The following is a 5,628-nucleotide window of genomic DNA, read 5'->3' as shown; positions in this document are numbered from 1 at the left end:
CAGCTGAATTCCTGAGAGGAGATGAAATCCAGGTCTCCTACTCCTCCGCCATCTTGCTCCGCCCCCCATCAGGTTCATGCATTATTACCTCTAAGAATATAATATACAAGATACCCCTCTCTCCCAGTACTTGTGACAACATTTCAGGTGGACAGTTTTATATACAAAATCCAGTTTCTCTGCTGTTTTAAGGTATATATTTAATGAAACTTCAGATATTACTGAGAAACAAAGAAATCTTAGTACATTGAAGATTGAAAGTGTCAATCTGTGGATTTAAAATGTTTCCTTTTAAAAAAAAACACCTGGGATGCATAACCTCTGTACAAAGAAAAATATAAAAATTCTGGATGATCTTGTTTGATCACACTACGTAACTTATAATGAAATGTCATTGGTTAAAAGTTTTTCTACTTTACTCATTCCTCTGACAGCATTAATTTGTGAACTAATATTTATATTTAGTTCAGCAGCATTTATGGCACAGGATCTTTCTCAAAGTGGCAGCGATTTTCCTTAAGTATACAGCACTCTATTTTTTAGCAGCAATTATATTTTTAAAGGTTAACAATTTGTAGAACAAACGTACAACTATACTTACTTTCTACTCTATACTCACTAGTTATAATATTTACAAGGCTAATGCCTACATACAGATTGATCTTTCACTCTCCCCCCGGCCATGTCTTATTCAAAAGTTTTTGTCCTCCAGTCTTATTTCTGAGTTGATTGGAGAAGTACAGGGGTTTCAGACAGGTAGCTATGTATTTATCAATGGGATTCTTGATCTGAAGTGAGTATAAAGACAAGACAAAATAATTCTTAGTTCAGGTATGTTCTAGTGCTAACTATTGTTAGTTCTAGGATAAATTGTACTTATTGGCAACCTATAAAAGATGAGACATCTTAAGATGTCCTAATAATCTAAGTCTATAACAGCTAAACAGCAAGAAGGCCATTTTACTCAACTGTGTGCAGTCACCACTGACTAGAATTTGAGGTTAGACTCTAATCCTGTGGTTACTACTGGTAACCAGAAAGTTTAACTAAAGAGGGGTCAGTAAATGAAAAAACTGGAAATATATTTTAAAAGGAATTTATCTCGAGGGAATTATGGTTCTCAAGCATTCTGTGTAAAGAAATTATGCAAAAAGGGAATTGACAACTTAACATGCTAACTCAAATCCCATGAATACAGTTTTTCAGGATGATGTACTTACTACATGCATCTTTCTTACAATACCTCTCTAAAAATCACCAACTGTATATAGTTAAACTTTGTGTTAAAGGACTATTGAGTTATAGGGGGTAACTGGCCATATCAGGTAGCTAGTGACATACCAGTTGTGAAAATTTAGACAAATGAGTTGACAAATTCCTGAAAATAGCAAATTAAGTCCTTTGTCAAAATAGTTATTGAACTATACAGAAATAGTCCAAATCTGGAATTTAGAAATTGTTATCCTATGAAACAAGTTTTCAGATTGATAGATTTCTCTAATATCAAGAATTATTTTCATAAATTTACAAAACAGAAGAATTTGTTGACTATGTTAATCCTGTGGTGAGAAAATAATTTAGAAGATACTTACCCACAAGTAAGCTGACTGACAAAAACCACAGCCTGACATCAAATGGACAAAGAAACTGAATAAAATGCTGTGAAAAAAATGACAACTAAAATGGGGGGTGGTGGGGGCACAGTTAAGTCATCTAACAAAATTCCACATGGATTTGGCTTATTAAAATATTTTACACTTTTTTTTTTAAAGATTTGAAAACATCTGCAAAATATGTAAACATGTAAAATTGTTTGAAAATCCGGCATGGCAAATTCAGTTTGCAAGCATCATTCAGATGTTTGCCAAGGAAAATAGAGACGTCTCCCCGTAAAACTGCACATGGGAGTTCCTTCCAGTTCTATCTTATACTGGATGGCAACCCAGAGGTTTGTGCGGTAGTCACAAACAAGGTACTGTTATCTGGAAGGGAGGGACCGTGGATTTTCCATTGGTTGGAGAAAGACCCAGCTTTAGGTTTTCCCAGATACTCTGCATGTACAGGCTTATGACACTGGACAGCTTCGATGGCATCTTCTACTTTGAACCACTCTCTCTTCCTTCCGATATTAACAGAATCTTCCCAATCTTCTAATATTTCAGTGACAGTAAGAACATAAACATGTGTCGTATGCTTTCGGTCTTGGTTCTGCTCAAATATGCCCAGGAGTCTACCTAATTTTCCTTTGACTCCAGCCTCTTCATAAAACTCCCTCAAGACATCCCTGCCAGGCTCCTCCTCTGGCTCCATTCCTCCTCCGGGGACAATCCACTGGTCTGGGTACTGGCTGCTGCTCAAGAGCAGCAGCACCTCATCCTCCTGCGCGCTCCGGAAGGACAGGCAGGGCTATCCGCTTCTTGAAGCCCTCCGGGTCATAACATCCGCGTCCGGTTGGGCTTGAACTTCATCATAGAGGCGGGCAGCTGTGGGGGCCCGGCCGCCACCACCCCGTTGGGGGAGTTGGGGCGCGGGCGAGTTGGGCCACAGGGGCGCCTGTAGGCTAGGCCGCGGCGCTGGGAGTGGTAGCAAGGCTGGTTAGTCCTGGAGCCAGCGGCCGCTTCCACGCGGGCAGGGCGCAAGCATGGGTCACTGCAGCTGGAGAGGAAAATCCGCCTATGCCCAGGCATCCATGGAGCCTGCCATCCCCTTGCCTCCGCTCCCCCTAGAATTCAAATAAAATATTTAAAATATATATATATATATATAATATGTATTTTAAAAATAAAATTTAAAAATTTTAAAAATAAAAATTTACTTAAAAATTAAAAATTAAAAAATTAAAAAATAAAAATAAATCCCCCTCCCCCAAACAAACAAAAAAGAAACAGCGTCATCATAATCTCTGGGCAAAGTAATCTTTTTAATTACTTTTTTTCTGAAGGGTTAGAAGTTTCAGGATTCAGAAAAGTTTTTTCTTCATCTGGATTATTAATTCATTTTTAAAATTTTATTTTATTTTATTATGTTAGTCACCATACAAAAATCATTAGTTTTTGATGTAGTGATCCACGATTCATTGTTTTAGTATAACACCCAGTGCTCCGTGCAGTGTGTGCCCTCCTTAATACCCATCACGGGGCTAACCATCCCCCCACTCCCCTTCCCTCTAGAATCCTCAGATTGTTTCTTAGAGTCCATAGTCTCTCATGGTTCGTCTCTCCCTCCGATTCCCCCCCTTTCATTTTTCCCTTCGTTCTCCTAATGTCCTCCATGCTATTCCTTATGTTCCACAAATAAGAAACCATATGATAATTAACCTTCTCTGTTTGACTTATTTCACTTAGCATAATCTCCTCCAGCCCCATCCATGTTGATGTAAAAGTTGGGTATTCATCCTTTCTGATGGCTGAGTAATATTCCATTGTATATATGGACCACATCTTTTTTATCCATTAATCTTTGAAGGGCATCTCAGCTGTTTCCACAGTTTGGCTATTGCAGACATTGCTGCTATAAACACTGGGGTGCATATGGCCCTTCTTTTCACTACATCTGTGTCTTTGGGGTAAATACCCAGTAGTGCAATTTCTGGGTCTTAGGGTAGCTCTATTTTTAACTTCTTGAGGAACCTCCATACTGTTTTCCAAAGTGGCTGTACCAGCTTGCATTCCCCTCAACAGTGTCAGAGGTTTCCCGTTTCTCCACAACCTCTCCAACATTTGTTGTTTCTTGCCTTGTCAATTTTTGCCATTCTAACTGGTGTAAGGTGGTATCTCAATGTGGTTTTGATTTGAATTTCCCTGATGCCTAATGATAATGAACATTTTTTCATGTGTCTGTTAGCTATTTGTATGTCTTCTTCAGAGAAGTATCTGTTCATATCTTCTGCCCATGTTTTGACTTGATTATTTGTTTTTTGGGTTTATAGATCTTGGATACCAGCCCTTTATCTGTAGTGTCATTTGCAAATATCTTCTCCCATTCTGTGGGTTGCCTCTTTGATTATTAATTCACGCTGTATTCTTATCCAAATTCCTTGTTTCTGAATTTATGTCTTTACAGACTATATTATTGATAATGCATTTGGTTCCAAACAGTTCTTTTGAGTTAACAATACTGTTTTAAAATATCTTTGAAATTTTTCTGTCTTACAAAAAAGTTTATCAGCTATTGCTTTATATTTATTCCTGCACTGTCTTCCCAATGCATTATATTCTTGCTGTATTCACTCTTCTATTTTCTCTTTGTAACAAATCTGATGGCTCCCATTTGTCTGCTTAGTTAGCCTTCTATTTAGCTGGTGACCTATATGCTTGATCTCCTGGTTTATATAGTCATCATGCAATTTGAAATGATCATTGTACTTTTGGTTCAGTGTTTGTTGCCTGTCAAACTTTTGTAAAAATGATATGCTCAATAAGGTGATGCTGGTTCAATTATTTGAGATGATCTCCAATTCTTACAACCTTGAGAATCTATAGGCTTGACATGAGAAAGGCCTGGGAGTTCCCCTCCTTACCTTTTTTTCTTACATGTGGCTTTAAGTGGTTTACACCAGGTATGTACATTCCCTCTGAAGTGAGACATGACAACCAGGAAAATCTTTCCTGGCTGTGAGGGACAAAATATGGAAAATTTAATACTAAATATGGAAAACTTAGTACTTTATCAGTGATGCTTTTGAGGAAAGATCTTGCTCAAAAAGGGAAAATGCAAAATTAATAAAGGAAAACCTCACTAAAATGAGTCAGGATTCCAGTCAGGGGAGATCTCACACCACACCACTGCCTATCAGCCCTTTGCATACCCATCAAGAAGAGAGTACTTTGCATTTCCAACAGGAAGAAGACTATGCATTACTACCCCAACAGGAGGAAAAAAATGTGTTTTTTGTTTGTTTTGTTTTTTGTTTTGTTTTCCTGATGGGCTATAGCTCAGCCAGTTAGAGACCTTAAACAAAGTAGCTAATGAAAAGTCACTACACTTGAATTACCAGTTTACCCCAATAAACTTTCCGTTTACAAAATCCCCTTCCAATACCTCCTTTCTTCTATAAGAATAGTCCTTTCCTTTGTTTTCCAGACTTGCCTATGGCTTTGCCATAGGTTGCATGACCCAAATTGTAATTATCTGCTATTCCTTAATAAACCCATTTTTGCTTAAAGTTTTACATTTAATGTTAACAGTGTGAACTGGGGAATGGGGCCATTTGGGCAAGCAGTGAGGACTCTGACATGGTTATATGTCCTGGAGTGTCATATCTGCTGAAGGAGGCATAGGAAACCTACAGCAAATTCTTGGGCTGGGACTATGTCATCTGAGATGGTGTCCTACCAATACTGAATCTGTCTCACTCAGAGACAAGGTCCTGAGTCCTTCTATGTTGGCAATATAGAAGATGGGTGATCCTTGTGGCTATCCAGTTGGTGTATTGGTCATGGGCTAGAAGTGGAGTGGCACAATATAACTTGGAGGCTTTCCTGAAGACTAAATTGCATATCTGGTGCTGGTTGCTATTGGAACAAATTGTTAAGAGCTCCCCTGGATCATCAAAGGCACATTCAGTAACATAATAAGTGGCTTCCCTTTCATTTCCCAAGGAACTCATCCAGTGCACATAAAGATTCT

The 5,628-nt window shown here is 38.4% G+C and overlaps 1 pseudogene; it reads right to left on the bottom strand.

The window, feature by feature from the left end:
• Positions 1-1,920: 1,920 nt before the first annotated feature.
• Positions 1,921-2,471, bottom strand: LOC102726917 (diphosphoinositol polyphosphate phosphohydrolase NUDT4B pseudogene; annotated as a pseudogene).
• Between the last annotated feature and the right edge of the window lie 3,157 nt (positions 2,472-5,628).

Source organism: Leptonychotes weddellii, chromosome 9 (genome assembly GCF_054177405.1).
Source record: "Leptonychotes weddellii isolate Sample4059 chromosome 9, ASM5417740v2, whole genome shotgun sequence".
Taxonomy (NCBI): domain Eukaryota; kingdom Metazoa; phylum Chordata; class Mammalia; order Carnivora; family Phocidae; genus Leptonychotes; species Leptonychotes weddellii.
Note: the sequence above shows the minus strand (reverse complement) of the source record. Positions and strands in the feature narration are given on the sequence as shown.